Consider the following 22472-nt stretch of genomic DNA (forward strand, 5'->3'; position numbering starts at 1 on the left):
GCAATCATTTTTTACCTAAATGTCAATGCCCCCCCCCCAAAAGACAAAGTGACTTTGTTAAAAATGTGGTGATGTGAAAACAGTCAACTCATGCAAACAAACTGTTACCAGCCTGAACAGAAGTGACTCCGTTTTGACTCCAGTAACCCAAACCACATACCCTGCAGCTAATTGCCAGAACACAATGACTCTCGCCCTCACATCGTACGCAAATAATTAGAGAAAGATTATTAACCCAGATGGCCATTCTTTACCAGCTTACTGACCTGATATTATTTGAAAATAACAAGAACTGAACCCATGGAGAATGAAATATGACACTGGTCAACTCCTACCTGGGAAGTTCCTTGACGACTATCTGAAACACTCAAGCATGTCTGCACGTCTCCACTTGGTCACCGTGAATCAGCTTTCCACCACAGACCACTATAAAACCCTTTTGCAAACCTGTGAGAGGTGGGGATGGTCTCTGAGACATAAGTCCCCCATTTCCCCAGGCTGCCGGCTTCCTGATTAAGGTTACATTTCCTTACAACAGCACTTGTCTCTCAATTATTGGCTACTGAGCAGTGAGCAAATGGAACGTTGGGGTCTCAGTAACAAAACACGGGGGTACATGTGATATTGTCGTGTCTACATACACACTTTACATTTCTTTGCTACCTTGAGCCACTTAGCAGAATAAAACGAAAACAAAAACCTGCTATCAATAAGAAGGCAAGAAATTTATCTTTTTTCACATCTTTAGCCAAAAGGTTTATTTTACCACCTCGGCCAAATGAAACATATAGAAACTTAAAGAAAATCTTCATTTCATTTGAGGCAGTCATTTTCCTTGGGGAGTGAACTTGGCACAATCAGGCAGACACACAATGCCAAGTGGTCTGAGAGAAAAAATAAGTGCTTCCTTTGGGTCGTGCCATTAACCAAAGTCAGAGGCCACTCTGAATTGCAGGAGAGGCTGGCAAGAGTATTAGCAAGGCCTATCTGACTAAATCCACTTGTCTAAGGGAACACTACAAACTGGCTTTCACCAAGTCCTAGGAGACCTATTTTTGTAGTCTTACTAAGGCTGTCACCTTGGAAGACAGCACGTTTCATATAAAGCTTGGCTTTGCTGAATCTGAGGACCTTTTGATATCTCCATCAAGTTAGGCTCCTCTCTCCTGGGTACTGTGGGAAATTAGCCCCTTCTTGATCCTTTTTGTATCGCGGATCTGGCTTTGCTCTATCAAAGGTTTTGTTTTTGTTTTGTTTTGTTTTTCCTTAAACAAACAAACAAAAAAACTGCACAAAAACTAAATAACACAACTTGTAAGTATACTTTAAGTACTTTTATTGGTACCGTACCAAAAAATATAAGAAGCTAATTGTAAGAAAAACTGTTAAAATACCCGATTCAGTAGCTAAAACAACCATTAAGGAAAACCAACCAGCTAAAGTTTCTCCCACATGCCCGCCAGTTGTGATGGAGACTATAATCAGACCTCTCTGGGTCAAGGTCCTGATGCACCATGCAATGGCTGAGTGGCCTTGGATGAGTCATTGCCCTTCTCTGGTCCTTGGTCACTTCATTTTGAAAGGGGCCAAAAGCTCAACCTCTGGCAGCACTGTGCTGAAGGTCACAGGAGGCAGGGAACGTGGAGCAGTGTGGTATGGTGGTTAGGAGCTCTGGCTGTCTGACTCTCTGCCGTGTTTTGGTTGAGTGACTCTGGATTAGTTACACTGAGCTCACAGGGCCTCAGTTTCCTCATCTGTGAAATGGGGATGTTGATACCCACCTCATGGGGCCACTGGGAAGCTGTGTAAGTTAGTCTAGGAAAAGCACTGTGCACAGCAGCAGAGAACTGCTGGCTGGCGTGATTCACAAGCCATGTGGAACTGTGAGCTGGCCATCCTCATCAGCCTCCTGGGGCTCTCAGTGGCCTTACAATCCTTTCCCAGCCATGGAGAAAGTGGGCAATGGAGGGACAGGAGAAAGGGAAATTGCTCTTTTCCTCCCAGACCCTTAACAAAGCTCCCGGAGCTGAACAGGCTCTGTGAAGAATCTTGCTATCTTCCTCCGCTGCTCCGCCACTGCCACCTTGCCTTGACAGGTGGACATCATTATCTCCATCAGGATAGTTAAGTTACTGAAGGAAAAAATTCCACCCTGAAGCCATCAATTTTATGTTTGATCTCTCTCCTCAGGTTGAAGCTTCCTTCCAAAGTCACTTTAAAAAAATTTTTTTTTTAAATCTTTAAATGGACGTTTTATGCAACAGACAATGTCCCCTATTTGAATTATTTCTTTTGAGCCTAGATAGCATTTCTGTTGCCCACCATCCAATAAAACATTAATCACAGAAATACTGAGCTTTAGAGAGCACCTTCAAATCTCCAACACGTCTGTGTCAGGCACTTGGGGGAATGGATAGATTACAAGTCTGGAAAGGAGCGCAGCTGCAAAGTTCACCACTTCCAATATAGATGCTAGGCTGCGGGGTAAGGAGCTCATTCCTGCATCGAGCCCTGTGCTTCTTCGAGTGGGGAGGAGGCACACAAAGGAAGAAAGGATCTCACACCCCGATTTTCATTATGACACGCATACTTAGGAGCTCCGCACACCCCTCCGTGAGCTGGTGTGGCACAGACTTCCTATCCTGCTTTTGCATACCTAGAGGACATGAGGCACATTGTTTAACCTCCGTGAGACTCAGTTTCCCCACAGGTCTTTATGAGGATTTAATGAGCTAAGGATATCACAGCTTACGTGTATGTTAACTGTTTTTGAGAGCTCACTATGTTGTAGATACTACGCTGACTGCTTTACATACACAATCTCTTTCAATCTCATTCTGTGTGGTGGGCGTTATAACCATTCCCATCTTGCAGCAGATGTTGGTAATATAGTCAAGAGCTTACAGCTTATAAATGCAGACTCCAAATATCTGCACTCATTATCATAATTATGTGTTGCCCCTCTCTCTATATGAGATAGGTCAGTAGATGCCCTGTGCCTGAAATACAGGAGATGCTCACAGAATGCCAGCTTCTTGCCTTTCTTTGCCCTGCTCTGTCCTAGCACACCGGCCTCCTAGTAGTTTCTCCAACAATTCAGTCTCCTTCCTGGTTGAGTCAGTTGGGCAAAGGGGCACAGGTGGATGTGTTATGTCAATGGGCAAAGGTAGCTCAACTGAAAAAGAAAGCTGTTTTCTGAGAAGTGGAAAGAAAGAAAGAAAAGTAAAATATATGCACCCATTCTTCCTAAGAGCAAGGAGGGGGCCAGTTTGAAGTTGACCACATGGGAGGCCATAATCTGGCTGTGACCCTTTGACTTGGGAGCAATAGAAAAAAAGAAGAGGGTTTCCAGGCTGATTCTTAAGGGATGGTTGTCTACACCCATCCCATCATACCCACTCGGGTTCTTCTTTCCTTCCATGTATAAAAACATTTGCTATCTACTACCAAACTCTTTCTGAACACTGGCTATGACAGCAAGACAAAATGCCAAGGGAACATGAGGACAGACACAGGACAAAAATGGGCCATTCATTCCAATCACCTCTACAAGCACAGGCTGGGAATGCAGCCCCGGAACTCAGAAGCTTTTCCTGCCTCAGCCCTTGAAAATGACCTTCAGAAAGCAGACTTCATACGATTCCCTGAGGAAATTACACCCTGATTAACTAAACAGTCCAGCTGGGGAATTACTTCTTTAGACTACGGAGTCTTTTTTGACCAGAAGAGTTTGCAGCCCACACCGTTTGCTATCATCAAAGATTCTATCTCTACCCTCTTGCTTCTGATTATATATATAAACACATTTACACATACCCCTCCTCCTTCAAAAAGTCACCAGGAAGCCCAGGGAGACATGTGGCTGGCTTTGCTGGGTGTGGGAAACCAGGTAAAGGCTGTTGACAAAAATCACAGGCATGTCTTCAGACGCACATGTGCTGCGTGACACTAACAACCCATCAAGAAGCTGGATGTTGGATCTGACAGGACTAACCGTGCTGGGATGGCTTGAGAACCGAGTGTGGGCCACCCACGCCAACACACTGAAGAAGAAAAGGAAAAACTGCTGTGACAGTCACGGTGCATGAACCCTGCATTGACACAAGACTGTTATTTTTGTGTTAGGTTGGGAAGCTGCTCACTGAATTTAAGCTCAAAACCAGAAGAGAAAGAGAAATAGAGATGCAGTATTCTGACAGATCTTTAGACATGTTTATGAGGGCCTAGCAAAAAGACCTTCCGATTTAAAACAACCAACCTGTTACTCCCCAAACACAAAATAAAATAGCTTATATATGCAGGGACTGGGTGTGATAAATTCTGTCTCAGTGTACTCCTAAATAGCAGGAGGCACTGGACACCAAAAGGAAAATTGGGGTCAGACGGGGAAGACTGCCAGCAGCGGAGGCTGAAGGCAAAGGCTGGCCGCTCAGTCACAAACAGGCCCCCAAGGGTGCATTCTCAGTGCTGCCTGCCAGCGGCACTCAGAACCTGGCTGCTGCTTCCAGCATTGCCTTCGGGAGCTAAGTGAAGATTTTATGACTTACGACTGTGCCTTGTAAAGATTGGCCTATCAATTGGGTTTCATGGGTCTAGGAAGATAGGGAATGTAGGCTTTTTAATTTTAATTTTATTTTTCTCGGGGTTGGCAGCAGGGAATTCAGTTTCTTTTGAGTTCGCTTTCCATGGTTTATTTGATCCTTCTATCTCAGTTAGGAAGGAGGGAGGTACGGGGAGGTAGTCAGTGGTTCATGAAGCGAGGTTTAAGTTATTCCTCCTGTGGAGTGGCATGCAAGGCTCATTTGGGGGAAGATGGGCATGAGAGCCAGAGCTGGAGTTAGGGACGTGGAACTCAGCTCTTCTGCATCCTGCACTTGCATGCTGACTCCACAGCTGAACAGGGCAAGGCAAGGGCTCGGCAAGGATGCCGCAGAGGTGCCTACTTCCGCACCTGACCCAGAGAGGGAGAGCGAAGCCAGTGTGGATTTCTTTGGGAAAAAAGAAACAATTTTTCTTGTAAATCAACAATATTATATAGACTGTTTGTAGATTAGCAAAGTCCTAGAGGTGATTTTCAGATAAAACAGGCATAAGGGAGGGGGAAAGGGTTAGTGAGAAATTGGTAAAGGGCCACAAAAAATTACTACATTGTGTAATGATAAATATGGGAATTAAAAAAAATAAAACACCTGGAAAAATAATTGTGGCCAGAAATTTTTCTATGGTAAGTTTTCAGGATAATAGTCCACATTGTCATTTTCTTCAGCCGGCCTTTCCAGAACTACCTTCCAAGATTGTTAAGTGAGATACCTTATTATAGTATTAAGTACAGCGAGGAATAAAGGTTTAGGAATAAAGAATTGTTCAGTTTCTGCATCTTTTAATAGTCTGGGAATCTGTCTGGAAGGGAATTTAATTATTTAAATAACTTGACAGAAGGAATAAAGAAAAATCCTGTTACTCTCTGATATAATATATATCAAATGGAGACCAAGAGATAACTGAGGGATTATGTCTGTGCTATTAAAATGAACAGTTTCTGGAAATTATGTTAGCAGAAGGTCTATGGTCATAGAAACATGTTCAGACATGTCTATAGCTTTATCTCCACTCTTTTGTTGTGTTTTATTGGTATCTTGGCTGTCACACACACTTCTTTCTACACGACAGCCATGACAGGGGTCATAATTTATACACATGTACACACGCACATGAAGATATTTCAAAAAGTTCATGGAAAGATTCGTATTATCTTTTAATTCTATTTTTCCACAAACTTTTTGAAGGATGCTTAGATATACGTACAATGTGCTATTTTTCTCTTCAAGGCCAGATGTAGAAAAGCAAGACCATGGAACGACCTGGCCCCTTAGATGACCATCCACTCATCACATAGAAAGTAGATGACAGGGGAAGAAGGGTCATACTGCATGTGCTGTCAGTGGGCAAATGAATTTAATACACAAATATCCTTCTTTCTCTGCTCTTCAACATGTAAAACACTTGGGCACTGTGGTACAATGATTATGATGATGATAATGATATTAACAACCTCTTACTTTGATGCTCTATGATTTTAAAGTGTTTTTCACTTACATTATCTCTGATCCCTGCCACATAATCCTGCATGGTAAGTTTTATTAGCCTCATTTGACAGTTAAAAAGAAAAAAAAAGAAAAAAAAAAAAAAGGAAGGCTTTACAATAGAGTCCATAGCCTGGTAGCCAGTGGACAGCTTCTGATTTATAGAACAGCATGCACGGTATGTTTTAAAAATTGTGAATGAGTTATTAACATTTACAAGTCCCAAACTTTCATGTAGAGCTCACGCTTTCCAATATATCTTCTAAAATCTCAAGGCTGGGCAACCTTTTTCCTAGAGCAGGGTAGAGATGACCCTCATGAAGTATAGAGCATGAATACTTCAGTTTGCCAGAGTCCTACTGTGCCGTATCACCCATTACTACACTGCTTTCTTCATTAGGCTTCTTGTTTGGCCCTTGTGGATACTGGAGTTTGCAATCAGTTCTCTGGAAGGATAAGAAATGTGCTTAAGATCCAGCAACCGATAAATGGCAGAAGCAGATAATGAAAGCAGGACTTTGGTACCAAGTCCATCACTGCTTATGTCTCTATGGCAGAGGCTCTCAAACAGAATTACCTAATTTAGATCCTGGAATCTCAGGTATGGGGACTAAGAATCTTTATTTTGAACAATCACCCAGGATGTGATGTGTTTGGAACACTAGTGTGTCATAAAATGTTATGAGAACTTTCCTAAGGAGTCTGGAGACCTTGGAGTCTCTTTGGTCACTTCACTGAACTAGCCTGCATCTCTGTACTGAACCATCAAGTATGTGGGCACTCACAGTGTTCTGTGCTCTCTGCTCCTGGATGATGTAAATTTGGGGGACCTCAGCTTCATTCATCATCTGTAAAATGGGTTGATAACTTTTGCCTTCTCTATACTGAGAGCATATTGTGAGATTTTCCTCACTTATTCATTATCAAACATTTATTGAATGTGTACCTTGTCATATGCATTATGTTTGGCTGTGGGGATCAACATGACAGTTAAGAAGTGGTTATTCAGTTGAGAGTTCTCCATCTAATGAATCCAAGTGAGCCTGAGTTTGGTCCTGATTACCCCAAAAGGACTTCCACATTTAATTTATGTTACTAAGGACAGCTTTAATCCAAGTCTACATAGAACTCACGTAGTTAATATAATCCTACGACCCTATTTCCTCCACAGTGGCCATCAAATACTCAAATTTACGTGACTGAATGTCTTCTTTTCCAAAAGCAACTCAAGAATTTTATTTTCCAGACAATGCATTATGAAAGTAGCCAACTAGGTAAACATCAGATTTTAACCCTAAATATTTTATTTCTTTACATGAGATTGAGAATAGTTAAAATATTTGCCCTTGTCTATCAGTTTGCAGATGCTTTTACCTGAGTTATGTCTTAGACCTTCCCCTACCATTTTTTATTTTTTTTGAGAACCTTAGGGAAACAAATGGTGAATACATATAAATTCTGGCTCTCTCTAAAGTTTTGAAAGTTGACCAAGTACTTGATACTCAAACTGTGGTCCCAGGATGAGTTGTATCAGTACTTCCTGGGAGTTTGCATGGAATTTAGATTCTTAGGCACAAATCTACATTTAATGAGATCCCAGTTTATTTCTTTGTAAAGTTCAAAAAGCTAGACCGGGGGTAGGTTCCTTGTTAACAGTTCCCTAGACATGTCTGTTTTGGTTTGTAGGTTTATATTTTAAGGAACTTTAGATGCAGGAAAAAATGGCAGTAGAAAGTGGAAGGCATTATGGGGCATCTACATAATGAACTATCTGGAAAATGTTCATGTTTTGAATAACATTTTCCCCATCTTGATTTTAAAATAAACATGGTGAGAGAATGTGAGCACATAGAATTACAAAAAAAAAAAAAAAAAAAAAAAAAAATGTAGATGATATTTCCCTATGAATTTATAAGGATTATTTATGTATTAAGTACAGTAACACCTTGTCTTTTATATGCATTGTGTGTATTTTCCATATTTTTATTTGTTTTGTTTGTAACGTTTATTAGAATTTTCATGGAGTCAAATCACTGGGCCTTAGTATTTTATGATTTCTTCCTGTACTTTTAAGTTAAAGCAGTGATTCTCAATGTTGGTTGCATATTGGAATCACCTGGGGAGATTTGACAATCACTGATGCTCGGATTTCCCCCTTCTGCCATCCCTAATATATCCTGACTTGATTAGTCTGATGTCCTACATGGGCATCCAAATTTTCAAAAGTTCCCCAGGTGCAGCCAGGATTGAGAACCACCAGCCTAGAAAGTCCTTTTCTATAGCAACATGTAATATTCAGCCGTAAGTGCTTCTGGTTATTTCATGGTTTTATTCTTTGCCTATTTCTCTCTTCAGTTTATTATATAAAATAAATTTGGGTTCAACTCAGGACATATTTAAACTCTTTGAATAATACTCTCAGTTCTTTTTGCCTATAATTCCTCTTTTTCCTTTTCCTCTTAGTTCCAACAGATATTGATCACACAATCAAATTCCAGATTACCTATTACTACAATGAGAAAGGGTCAGAAAGTAAAATTACAGAAGTAAAAAGTTTGAGAAAGTTTTTGGCTCAAAAAGTTTTTACTGCTTGATTTGCAAACAATAACTATTGGAAGCATAGCCTTTCACTGACTAAATTGGTTAATGATTAACTGAGTAAATTGTTCACTTTAAATTGACTCAACAATGATCTTGACAATAATTACCAGAGAAATGCAGCAGAAACTTCCTTCTTTGTCATTACAGAGGCTCTAAAACTTTACTCATGAACACTTGCTCTGTAATGATGATTCCTGTGCTCAGTGGTTTGTGAATAGACACAGGAGCTGTCAGAGGCCGCAACACATCTGGTGGTAGTCATTGTCATAGTTTAGCTGAAAGCTAGTGGTCTTGACATAGTATTATACAGTCCTCACTTCAGCTGGGAGACAAAGCTGATGCCCTTTATCTATAAATGCACATGACACTACCACAGAAAGCTTTGCAGCATTTTCATAACTTCTTCATTTCTCCAAGCCCACTTAGATTGGCACCCAGTCCTCAGAATTTATAAGTTTAAAGTATTAAGCTATAGCTCTTGCTAGAAATAATATCTCTCAGACTTCCTTTAGATTCACTTTATGTACAAACTCAAAGGGCAAATGGAATATATTTTCCTTCTAAGTATATGCCTGACTGGCATTCAGACTTTGAATTTTTCAATTTTCATCACATTCTGTTATTACTCAAGAACAAGTAGAATTTTTGACATTTTAGTTTGAAAGTGTGGTCATAAAATCCACAGACTTCAGGGCATGGTAACCGATTTCAGACATGTGGTTATGTCACATGTTATGTAGTTTCACTACATAAGGCACTGAGCCTTTGCTATCGATTCTCACAGAATACAGTAAGTCACTATAGATATTGCACAGTCTTCCTATTTACATCACGCCCAATAAACCCTCATCTCTATGAATACCTGTCCCGAAGGCATGCAGTTTTACATAGGATGTATTATCCTGCTTACATTTTATCTTTCCAGCTGAAGTCATCTGGTAACCCAAGAATGGAATTGATCATTTGCTCAATTTAATTCAACAAATATGCACTGGCCATAGAATATATGTAAAGCCTTGAGTGCCTTGTGGGAGACAGGAAGATAACCTGGTTAGGAGCCCTGCTCATAAGAGGGTACTTGTTAGGGATTGGACAAAAGAGATGAAGGAAGATGAGGATTTCTCACAAGATGTGGCAAAATACTTCAGGAATTCAGAACTACATATATACAAGGTTGTGACAGAATCACAAAAAGAGTTTTGTGAGTAAAAGAATCCAGACACAAAAGAGTACATACTGTATGATCTGTATATATAAAATTACAGAATAAGCAAAAGCAGGTAAACCAGGGATTACCTGGAACTGTCAAAAGGACATGGGGGATCTTTCTGGAATGATAGAAATATTCTATATCTTCTTTGGATTGTGCTTTCATAGCGTGTACATTTGTCAAAACTTGTGAAACTTTACATATAACATGAGTGCATTTTATTGTACTGTATTTAAATTATATATTAATCAAATTGATTTTAAAGACAAAAACAGTGTATCACTTTTTTTTTTCCTTTTTGTCTTTTTTCATGACCGGTAACAGGATCGCAACCCTCAGTGTCACGCCTGTACCGCGACCGGCAACAGGATCGCAACCCTCGGTGTTGCGCCCGCACCGCGCTCAACCAGTGAGCGGACCAGTCTCTAAATGTATATATTGGCTTTTTTCCCCCCATTCCTTTCTAGGACTTTATTCTAAGGAAACAATGAAACCATATACAGTAAGTCACTATAGATATTGCACAGTCTTCCTATTTACATCACGCCCAATAAACCCTCATCTCTATGAATACCTGTCCCGAAGGCATGCAGTTTTACATAGGATGTATTATCCTGCTTACATTTTATCTTTCCAGCTGAAGTCATCTGGTAACCCAAGAATGGAATTGATCATTTGCTCAATTTAATTCAACAAATATGCACTGGCTATCGAATATATGTAAAGCCTTGAGTGCCTTGTGGGAGACAGGAAGATAACCTGGTTAGGAGCTCTGCTCATAAGAGGGTATTTGTTAGGGATTGGACAAAAGAGATGAAGGAAGATGAGGATTTCTCACAAGATGTGGCAAAATACTTCAGGAATTCAGAACTACATATATACAAGGTTGTGACAGAATCACAAAAAGAGTTTTGTGAGTAAAAGAATCCAGACACAAAAGAGTACATATTGTATGACTTCATCCATATGATGTGCAGAAAGAACCAATCTATGATGATCAAATCAGAATAATGGTTATCTGGACAAGAGTAGTGACTGGAAGGGGACATAAGAAACTTTTTGAGAGATGGAAATCTATATCTTGATGTGGGTGACAGTTATATGAGTGTATTTGCAAAAATTAATCTCAAATACACTTAAGACTTATGCATTTCATCCCTTTATGAGGCATATATTACATAATGCCCCCCCCGGAAACTGTCTGTATCTGTGCTGTTTTATATGGCAGCCACTAGCCACATGTGGCTATTTAAATTTAAATTGATTAAAATTACATATCTCACTCCTAAATCCCACCAATCTCATTTCAAGTGCTCAATATCCACATGAGGATATGCTGCTGTATTGGGCAGTACAGACATAGAACATTTTCATCTTCACAGAAAATTGTATTGGGCAGTGCTGATCTGTGTACCCATGTGATTAATACCACCTACCCATATTGTAAGAATATTTTTCTTAGGTATCATTAGTTTATACTCTTTGAGAGAGCTTATATATCTCCTATAAACTATTGTCTTTTGTGGACAGAATATTTATAATCTGGCCAAATTACCAGTAATCTTGAAAGATCTGCAGATTTTTTTGAAAAGAATAAAAGTATAGAATTGAATCCCAATCATCCCCACCCTTAGTGAAAGTTCGACAATGTTTTCAATGATGTATTGTTTCAGTTTGCAGTGGGAAAAGACATGGCAGTGTTTTGTTGCTGTTTATTTAAGAAACAGTTTCCTAATTGACCTAGAAAAAGACATGGCAGTGTTTTGTTGCTGTTTATTTAAGAAACAGTTTCCTAATTGACCTAGAAAAGAATGAGATAATATGAGACAATTTAGCAGATTAATAAGAGGTTGCTGATGGTAGATAGAGTAGGAGTTTCAGTAAACTACCTGATATAGGATAAGATTGGCTGTACAGTTCTGAGATGAAACTTACTGCTACTTTTCCAATACTATTATTTTTCAGCCAATTATCCAAGTGTAACTCTATAAAAAGAAAGGAAGCAGGAAACCGACATTTGGGTACAATACCACGTGCTAAATACAGTGTTGCTGTTTCCACATATGTGAGTTTCTTCCAGATGAAATGAGATTTACAATGATTTTTGAATACTAAATTAATAGCAGCACCTTTGTGAACAAAAAAGCAAGCATAACACATAAGACAAATTGGCATATTTCTCTTAAGCTCCTGGCAATGTCTATTGTTGCACAAGGTCAAGGACAAGGACTAGGACATTGTTAATTAAGAAACAACCCTATTTATTGGACTGTAATTAAGTAGATGAGAATGAGCTGTAACAAGAAAAGCAGAGAAAAAAATTAAGAAAAGGTCAGCTTGAAAGGGTCTTGCTGATGGATCATGGGGGTACAGACAAAGAAATAAAGTAACCGGAATGCCTTGTGGGGAAAGAACATCAATGGTCAGTTTGGAAATTTTTGTTAGCATCTTCTAATAAGCTATTGTGCATAACAGACAAAATAAAACTAGTTTGGCTTGGTTCGTAGAAGCTGTCAGGAGCAGCAGAGAACCAGAAAGGCTTCAGTATTTAGGGCTATGGTAATTCCAGTTTCACTCCTCCCCCCTCCCAAACCCTTGCCCTGCTGTGCACACCAGCCTTGCTAATCTTCTCTCAGTCCCAGCTTGTTTCTTTCTCTCCTGTTCTTCTAATTTGCAGCAGTATATTTTAAAGGTTAAGGAACAGAATCTGAAACAAAAGTATCTAATTTCAAACCCTGGTTCCGTCACTTGCTAGCTATGTATCTTTGGACACATTGCTAACCTTCTCTAGGTCCTCAGTTTTCTCTATAAAATGAGGATAATAAAAATGATAATAATACCCACCTCATCTGATTCTTATGAGCATTAAGTGAGCAATAGTTTCACGACTAGTTCCGGGCACATAGTAAACACCTTATGAGTGTATGCCGCTATTAGTACAGTGCCCTGTCTGCAGTAAAGCTTTGCTGTAGTCGTGCATACACATATTTACATTAGTCAGGTGATGATGATATTCATGCATGTCTCTGCTACTCTTGCGTTGGCCTGGACAATTTCTGTATTTTAATGCCCTTTGAATCCCAGCACCTAGTACATACCTTCCTCCTCAGAGTGGGCATCAATCCCTATTTGGGGATGAGTGACTGCTTGATTCTACCTCCTCTGGATTAATCAGGGAAGTTTCATTTTGATTTCACTTCTACCGAAATATAATTCTGTTTTATGTCTGTGGTTCTTAGGGTTGGGTCATTCTGTAAAACTCAAGATGACGATCAACATTGCACATGATATTAAGAAATAAAATAGTTTCGTTGAAGTATTTATTTGTTCTATTACCACTTTTTTAAAAAAAATGCAGAGAAATCTTAATTAAAAAGTGTTTAAAATGAGTTAAATACAAAGTTTCATTGTAAAGTCCAAGATGGGAAGTAGATTGTAGGGTGATGGTGGTCCAAGAGAGCAGATGGATTTGAGAGATATGTAGGAGGTAAAATGTAGCATTTACATGTAAGAAGTTCACGTTCTTGGTTTTGATAACTCACTCTCCTGAGTGAGCCACAGGGCCGGCCCATAATATATGCTATTTTGATCTCCACTTTATAGATTGGAAAATAGCCCTAAAGCACATTGATCTTATTGGTTAGCCATTTTGATTTTGCACCATCAGCATTTCCTTTTAAATAATGATGGATAAGACTAGGTTCTGCTGCAAATTAATTTCCCCATATCAATGGGATTCAAAATTATCCTTTGTCCTTTGTTTCCTCACTTTGTTTGTACCTCCTACCTACAAGTACATAGCATAAATCAAACCTTGTGCCTTCACAGGACAGGTGGAAGAATAATGGCTACTCACCCCTTCCTCCAATTCCACCCCTGGCAAATGCATTCTCTACTCCAAAGGGTGGGGGAATCTGTTGTTCTCAAAATGTAAATCAAGTCATATCTCTGTCTTGTAAACCCTTCCCACCATACTTATAATAAAATCCACACTCTGTATTGCAGTCCCTAAAGCCCTGCATGATAAAACTTTTAGCTGCCTCTAGCCCCTCCACTTACACAGGCCAGCTTTCGTCCCTTGAATGAACCAACCTCTACCCTCCTGCAGGTCCTGTGCACTGTTCTTTGCTCTTTCTAGAACACTCTTGTATTCATCTATCTTCCTTTAGGTCTCATTTTAAATATCATCCTCTGAAAGTGATTGTCCCTAACCACCTAACCTAAATTCATTGTCCCATACCACCTAACCTAGGTACATTCTCTAATGTTCTTTCTCTCTCAGTTAGTACCATGTTTGTTCCCTTCATGGTACTTATTATAACTTACAGACATACAGACACACAGACACACAGATACACACACACACACACACACACACACACATTTTGAACTTGTATTTGTTAGTTTCTCCTATATGAATATTTTAGCTTAACTCAACCAAGAGCAATTTTGCTCCTACCCTTACACTAAGGAACATTTAGCAAAGTCTGGAGACATTTTTGGTTGTCACAACTTGGAAAGGGGAGCTGCTACTAGCATCTAGTGGGTAGATGTTACTAAATATCCTACAATGCTCTGGCCAGTTTTCCCTTGCCTCCAAGAATTATCTATTGCAAAATGTCAATATAGCCAATGTTCAAAACACCTGGTATGGTTCTGCCATTATACTGAAGGCTTCATGAGGGCCAGTTCTTTCCTGAGCTTATTCAATACCATGATCCTAGAGCCTAGCAAAGATCTTATTGAATGAATGAGTGAGTTATATAAAGGAGGAAATAAAAGAAAATGTGGGTAAAGTCCCTAACAACTAAAGGCTGTCCAGGTCTCAGATTCCACCGCAGAAGCTACTCCACTGTGGAGGCCTCTATTAAAATAGAAATCCTTGGCTGGGACTCCTTAATGCTCCCTGTTGCCAGGCTATTCCTACCTGAGGCCCCAAGAATCCTTCTGTGGAAATCGTTGTCTTGTACAAAGCCAAAGACTTGCAGAAGAAGCAGGCTATTCCAAAAGTGAGGACCACAAGGCATAAAGAGAAAGTACAAAGGTCGCTGGATGGCTGACGGTGGTGTGGGGTAGCTATGCCTGGTTGGAAAGACAATTGGGCTCTTGTTGTCTGGTTCCCACCACTGAAATGTCAAATGGTCTCTGACCCAGTGGCCAGAATGTTTAGAAAGCAGTCTTCTATGCAACAAAACACAGATCCAGAGGTGACAGAAATTATGGCTTCACAGTAATTCCCCTTTTGTTACATCCATGGGTTGCAGAGATAAATATATTTGGCATTTTGGGAGAAGACCCTTCACCATTAAACAAGGAGTTCCTTCTTATTATTCCTACCTATCAGACTGGACACTTGGTAGCGATATAGATGATCAGACAGAGATTTAAAATTATGTAACATACAAGGAGTCTTCAAAAAGATCATGGAAGGATTCATATTACCTTTTAGTTCAACTTCTTCACCAAATTTTTTGAAGTACCCTCATATATCAAAAGCCTCTGAATGCTGAGTTACGTGGAATATGGAGCTACTTCCTGAGAGTCAACAGCTTTCTCCTAAATCATAGGTCTATGATTTTGGAAAACGTGTTAGATGCCTAACTGTTCTTGAGAAAGTGTCATCTTTTTTCCTATCAAGAGATCACTTGGTTTTGCTAATGTTGTTAAATGCTATCGTTGGAAAAAGCTGTAGGATGAGGTCACCTTCGGATGAATCCTAAGAGACAAACTAAACCTGTCTTCCCAGTTCCAAGTGATTCTAAAAACCTTCAGCACAGTGAGAGAGAAGACCATTTGGGGTAGCAGCAGTCCCTTCCTTCTTGTTTATCTTTGCCTGGCTGATCATTGTGGAGCGTGAGGTCTACAGAGGTGCAGGCCACCACTGACACCTGATTTGACAATCACAGTCACTTGTAAATTTGCACAACATTGGCCAGGCTTTGAAAATATTAAGGTAGCTGGGACAATTCTATTGTCATGATTCTTCGTGTTTGATCAAATCTCAGGGAAGATTCCTTAGCTTGATAGAACAGGCAAAAATTCTTACTCCCCAATCCCTGCAATCTGTGTTTCTAAGAGGGCTTTCTTCATCAGTCTTCCCCACAAACCCCAACCAAAATTATTTAACCTGGAGCTTAGAAATCATCCTTACCTGAATTTTTGTTTAAAAAAAAAAATATATATATATATATATATTATGGCTGTGTGCATCAGGCTAAATTTTAGGAGTCAGATTATACTAACAATGTAACTTCCTTTAAATACCACCTCATTTCTAACTCTGAAGAGAGTCTAATGATTAATTCAAATTAAACTACTCCAAAGCCAGAGTGGTATGTGTTACAAAACATGAAAATGAGCTGGCTGAAAAATTTTAATTTTTCCTACTTATTAGCTGTCTGTTCTGGGAATAAATTGAAGGTGCTAATTTCCTGGGTTTCAAATCTATTTTAAGATGCACTAGGCTGAGAGAGGAAAAAAAAATTGGAACGTAAAATAACTTTCTCATTTTTGAGACAGAATTAAGAAACTTGGTTATATTTTTAGAATTTTGGTGATAATATTTTAGAGTTTCAATGGCAAGCACTGGTCACCTGGTCCATATGATACTCAGCAAATGGGCATGTTTAAAGATTTGTATCAACTTGTTGTGGACTGAGCTGTGCTCTGCCCTCAAATTCTCAGGTTGAAGCCCTAATCACCAATGCACATACATTTGGAGCTGGAGCCTTTAAGAAGGTAATAAAGATTAAATGAGGTCATAAAAGTAGGGTCTTGAACCAATAGGTTTGATGTCCTTAAAAGAAGAGGAAGAGACTCCCAGCCCTCTCATGCATTCTCACACTCTCTCTGAGCACATGCAGCGGGAAGGCAATGTGAGTGAACAGCAGGAAGGTTGCTGTCTGCAAGCCAGGAAGAAAGTTCCCCCTAGAAACCAACTCTGCTGGTCCCTTGATCTTGGTCTCCCAGCCTCCAAAACAGTGAGAAAAGAAATGTTGGTTGTTTAAGCCACCCCATCTATGGTATTTTGTTATGCCAGCCAGAGCTAATAAACAACTCCACTTAGGTTTTGCTTTGGTCGTATAGTGCTGTATATTACAGTAAAATCTCACAATATCAGTTTCTTGGCCAATTTTATCTACATGATGGCAAACTCAACATTACACGATGAAAACATTACATGATGAAAACAGCTGTTCCAAAGCCCATGCATTTTATGCTGTGATAGTCAAGTTACCTCCTTCCTTAATAGAGCCTTTATAAATATTATTAGTTACCCTACTAGAATCATCTTGTCTTTTCTTGATTATTGCAAGGTATAGGATGGAGTAGGTGGAGATATGCAATGCATATCTTCAAGCCTACTCTAACCAGGATAACAGTACAGGGCGAACAATGCAGAGAACCACCACCACCTATGGCCAGTGATCTAAGAGGTCAATGTGGATACAAAGCTAAGTAGTCACTGTGTAGTCTGCATGTTCCTGGAAGTCAACCAACCTGGGTTCAAATACCAACGTGGTGGTCAGGACCTCGGCCATGTTCTGGAAGCACATTCAGATTGTTATCACTTCCGATCCTTCTGCTGCCAAAAATGTCTATTCCCCAACTCTCATTTATATTTGGTGATGACTTTGAAATGCCTCCTTCTTCAGGAAGGCTTCTGTGACTTCCCAAGCCTGTGTTAGACATAGAATAATTAAACTGGAAGTACCCTTGGAGATTATTGGTCCAAACCACATTATTTTATAATTAAAAAAACTAAAATAAGTGCGGTTGTTGGCAACGTAGCATAGGACTCCTGGCCCAATGTTTTCTTTACCTCAACACATTGAAATAATTATACCTCAAATAGTTTTTAATGTATACTTGAGAGAAGTCCAGGGGACCCGTTTTTAATGAGTGCCAGGTAGAGAGGACACAGAGATGATGGACAAATATTTCTAGTTCTTTTAGAGGTCATGGCCTGAACAAGTTGTGAAATATACTGGAGATTATTAGAGCAAGAACTTTATCTGGGGACACTGCTGCAACCTCCAGCCAGGCTGGGGACACAGTAGGCGCAAGAACTTTATCTGGGGACACTGCTGCAACCTCCAGGCTGGGGACACAGTAGGCCCTCAGGAAAAGTATGTTAAATAAATCAGCTAATATCAATAATACAACTAAAGTATGCACCGCCCCTTTTAAGAAGACCCTAAATATCTTGACATTTCAAAGAAAAATTACCCCAAGTATTATAAAAGTCCCAAGACCTGAGCTTTGGGGTTCAAAGAAAAATGGTAAGTAAATTTTGCATGAGAAAAGGAAAAAGACATGGATTTGCAGGGGTGGCAGAGGGCAGAGTGTTATGGGCTGAATCGTGTTCTGCCAAAATTCATATGTTGAAGTCCTAATTCCTAGTACCTCACCAGAATGTGAGTGTATTTAAAGATACAGTCCTTTAAAGGTAACTAATTTAAAATAAGGTCATTTGGGTGGGCCCTCAACCAATATGACTGCTGTCCTTATAAGGAGAGGAGATTAAACACAGATGCACACAGGAGGGAAATCATGCAAGATGAAGGCCGTCTGCAAGCTGAGGAAGGAGGTCACAGAGGAAACCAACCCTCAGACTTCTAGCCTCTAGGACAGTGATAAAACACATTTCTGTTGTTTAACCCCCCAGTCTCTGGTACTTTGTTAATGCAACCTTAACAAATTAATACAATAGGGAACACATAATTTGAGATAAAATTTAAGTGTTTTCCAGCGAGCTGCAGCAACAAGCTTTCAACTGTGACTAGTTGAGAGTTTGTGGTTTTATCACTATGCCAACGTCTGTCATGCTGACCTTTCTGCACCTACAAAGGACAATTTCTTATTGTCTTTATGAATGTGCCATGGTATACTTCCCAAAGTGAGACATTATTTCCTACGATCTCTAAATTTAATAAGCTAACAAGAACATCTGAAATGGGGGACATGATCTCTGTTCCATATCCACAGAAATTTAGATTGTTAATTTGTGCTCCAGGTAACATTTTTGAGACTAATTTGCCAGCTAGGACATTTGTTTGATCTCAAAAATGTTGATCAATAAGAGGAAAAATGAAAATGCTAAGTTTCTTCTTGTTTTTGTATTTATAAACTATGTGATAAAAATTAGCCCTGCTTTATAGCTCTTTCACTCTCCTTACATTTTGTTTGGGTAGAAGCACAATATTCTGACTTGGAAGGATGAATTTCCACTTTATAGATCAGGAATCTGAGGCTCAAAGACTCTGCAAGGCCCAACAGCCTGATAATAGTTGAAGTGGGACTGAAGTTCAATGATCCTTCCTTCCTACCCAACTATTAGCCCTCACGATTTCCAGTTTCCAGAAAATGAAAATGAAAGAAGGTGCTTATATAGGCTTTTGGACCTGGGCTGCCATAAGACCTTGATACTGTTATATCCTGCACAACAAAGTATTTGGTTCTTCTGATGGGTTGAATTGCATTCCTTCAAAATTCATATGTTTAAGTCCTAACCCTAGTACTGCAGACTGTGACCTTATTTAGAAACAGAGTCATTGTAAATGCAATCGTTTAACATGAGGTCATTACAGTGGGCTCCTAAGCCAATATAGCTATGTCCTTATATAACAAGTAAAAACATGGACACAGACGCACATACAGAGGGAGTAATGTAGGAAGGTGAGAGTAGATGTTAGAGTAATGCTTCTATAAGAAACACCATAGATTGCCACCAGAAGCTAGAGAGAGGCTCTTGTTCTAGCTCTCAGAAGGAACCAACCCTGCCCACACCTTGTGTCAAACTTCTAGCCTCTAGAACTATGAGACAATAAATTGCTGTTGTTTATGCTACGCAGTTTGTGGTACTTTGTTACGGCATACCTAGCAAACTAATATAGTCTTGTTCCAAAGGCTGTCCATGTGGTGATTTTAGAGCTGACAGAGAATCTTCCAGTACATGGTCCAATAACACCAGCTTCCTTCTGGACATTTCATAGCAGAAGGTCCAACTTATCTACTTACCCCCATAGAACTTATATTTCCTACCAAGTAGACTAGCTTCCGTTAAGTACCAATTAGTGAGTCACATTGTCAAAGAAAGACCCTGGGGGAAGGGGACCATGGCTCAGGCTGAAGGAGCCTCAGAGCAGGAGGTACTGCCCGGAGGAACCAGTCCTGATATGGGCTCCCTTTATCTCTTGTGGTCTGGCTTCTAGACCTACCACCGTCCTAAAACAGCTCCCCTTCTTTCTAGAAAATGACTCTCTGGTGCCTAACGACATGCTTCCCATGTTCTGGTAACAGCTCCCTTCTCACCTATAAGGGCAGTAAGTGACCTGGATGTCTGCTTACTTCTTGGGTGGCTCCTTGTTCTCTTTTACCCCTTACTCCCTTCACTCCCTTTGCTGCTATCATCAGCAAAATGCCTTGTTGCAAATGCCCCTCTCCACCAGGGCCTCTCTTTGGAATTCCTACCAGTTGAACTGCTTGTGGCACATTTCCACTTGGAAGTCTTCAGACCTCTAACGACAGCCTGTACCAAAGTTTGAGCAGAAGCACACAGGGGACATTTTTCTGTCCCTGTTCCTTTATTCCATGAGTTAGACAACTCTTAGCAAACCATTTCTCAGCCTTAGTTTTCCCATCTCTAATATAAGCAAATGATGTATAAGGGCTTGTTCAGCTATAAACTTCTGCAATTTTCTTAAAAAGGCCAATCCCCTGTACTAGCTCCTTGTTTGGGGTACAGTTTTATCACCTTTTCTTGCTCTCTAGACTTTGAACTTTGGATTTTTCCCATTCCTGTTTTCTCCATCAAATTGTGTTTGCTGTTTCTTTGAAAGGCCCCTTGTAGGTATTTGACTCAGCATTCCAAGTGCACTACCCACATAGCTAGCCTCATCACAGTAAGACAGCTGCTAGAAGCTTCTAAAGAGTTTCTCTGTCCTGAAAACTTGTTTGCATTGCCCACTGTAAGCACTGATGTGTATAAATTGCCCTTTCTAAAGATTTGCTTTCCTTTCCTGCTTAAATCCTCCCAAGATAGCAAGCCAGGTTAAGTTCAAACATTGAGAAGACAAGGCAGAACAGCTGAAGATGATCACTAAACTCATCTACTGTAAGATGTCTAAGATAAATTAATGTTTACGCAGCTCCTAAAACATTTAAGACCCTGAGTTAGTCACTTCCCATATATTATTTCACTACATTTCCAACAACTCAGAGATGGTAGATTTTAACAGCATTATCACAGATATTTGTAATGATAACTAAATTTGAAGAGCCCACAATCTGGTCTAGCACATTCCACACATTACACTTTTGTAGTATTGGAGAAGCATTGTGCATCCGGGAAACAATATATGGGTTTTGTAACAAAGTGTTGGAAATTCCTATATTATTAGATTATTGGGTATTTACATCCAAGTGTAATTACATTGTTAATCCAAAATCACATGTAAATGATCTGTAGTTTTGGGGTTTCTGAGTATGTCAGAGGTAGAATTATGTTTTTCTATGCAGAATTTTACATCCTAAACCTCTGGTGCCCACAAGGAATCCCTCATGCTAACATGGCTTCTTCTCAGAGAGGTCTTCCCCAACTCATAGATGAAGAGAAACAATCCCATTCTGATCCCACAACCTGCTTTATTTTTCTTCATAGCAATTATAAGCGTTAAAATATACCCCAGAAGATAGACAAAATGAACTCAATATGGTTAGAGACATTCAAATTTTTAAACAGAACAAATTTCCACAGTGGGAGAGAAAGGGCAGACACGGATTTCTCAGCCTCCAAGTATGTATCTCACTAACTGTTACGAAGCTTTCTTTTCTATAACTAAACAAAGGCAACTCTCAGAAGATAAGGCCAAATCAGCTATAGCTGAGAATTCTGCACTGACCTTCAGGAAGTTCACCTGGCGCCAGCCACCAACCCCCGCCTTCTCATTCTTGAGGGCCCACCATGGCTCCAATTAGACAGAAGGACTCCAAGGACATTCTTTTCCCTCTTCTCCGATAAGAAAGGCCACATCAAAACCAGCCACGACCAGCCTATAGAGCCTGCTCAATAACACACCTTTGTGATAAATACACACACGGCACATATGTACCACCTTTCCCATAAATACCCACATCATTCCTCTAACTGAATCTGCATGTGACCTGCCACTCGGAAGGGTACGTACTAGTCTTTGTCCTTTGTTCCCCAGTATGCTTGTCCCTGGTCCAGGCAGCACCTGTGTTTTCCATTCTGCAGACTGTCCCTTTTCCCTTTTTCACTTTTTCTGTAAAATAAAGTCTCCCATTTCTCTGTAGCAGATCCTGTGGTCCTCTTTTATTCACATAAGCTTACCTTCTACATCTTTGTTTGAACGTAACCTCTAAGACCATTATTTGGTTCATTGTTGTGACTAATTCTCAAAACAACATTATCAGAAGAAAATGATTACTTCTGTCCTATAGAGGACTGAAGGTCAAAGGGATTTAGTGACTTGCACCAAGATTCTAACCCACCGTATCTCACGGCATTTTGACAAAGCCAACATGCTCTGCTCCCCAGAACTCTAGCCAAGCCA

The 22472-nt window shown here is 39.9% G+C and overlaps 1 protein-coding gene across 1 annotated transcript in view; it reads right to left on the bottom strand.

The window, feature by feature from the left end:
• GRM7 (glutamate receptor, metabotropic 7) overlaps positions 1-22472 on the bottom strand; it is a 387698-nt gene that overhangs the window by 52796 nt on the left and 312430 nt on the right. The gene's annotated exons all lie outside the window — the stretch shown is intronic.

This window comes from Galeopterus variegatus, unplaced genomic scaffold (assembly GCF_000696425.1).
Source record: "Galeopterus variegatus unplaced genomic scaffold, G_variegatus-3.0.2 Scaffold821, whole genome shotgun sequence".
Classification (NCBI taxonomy): Eukaryota; Metazoa; Chordata; class Mammalia; order Dermoptera; family Cynocephalidae; genus Galeopterus; species Galeopterus variegatus.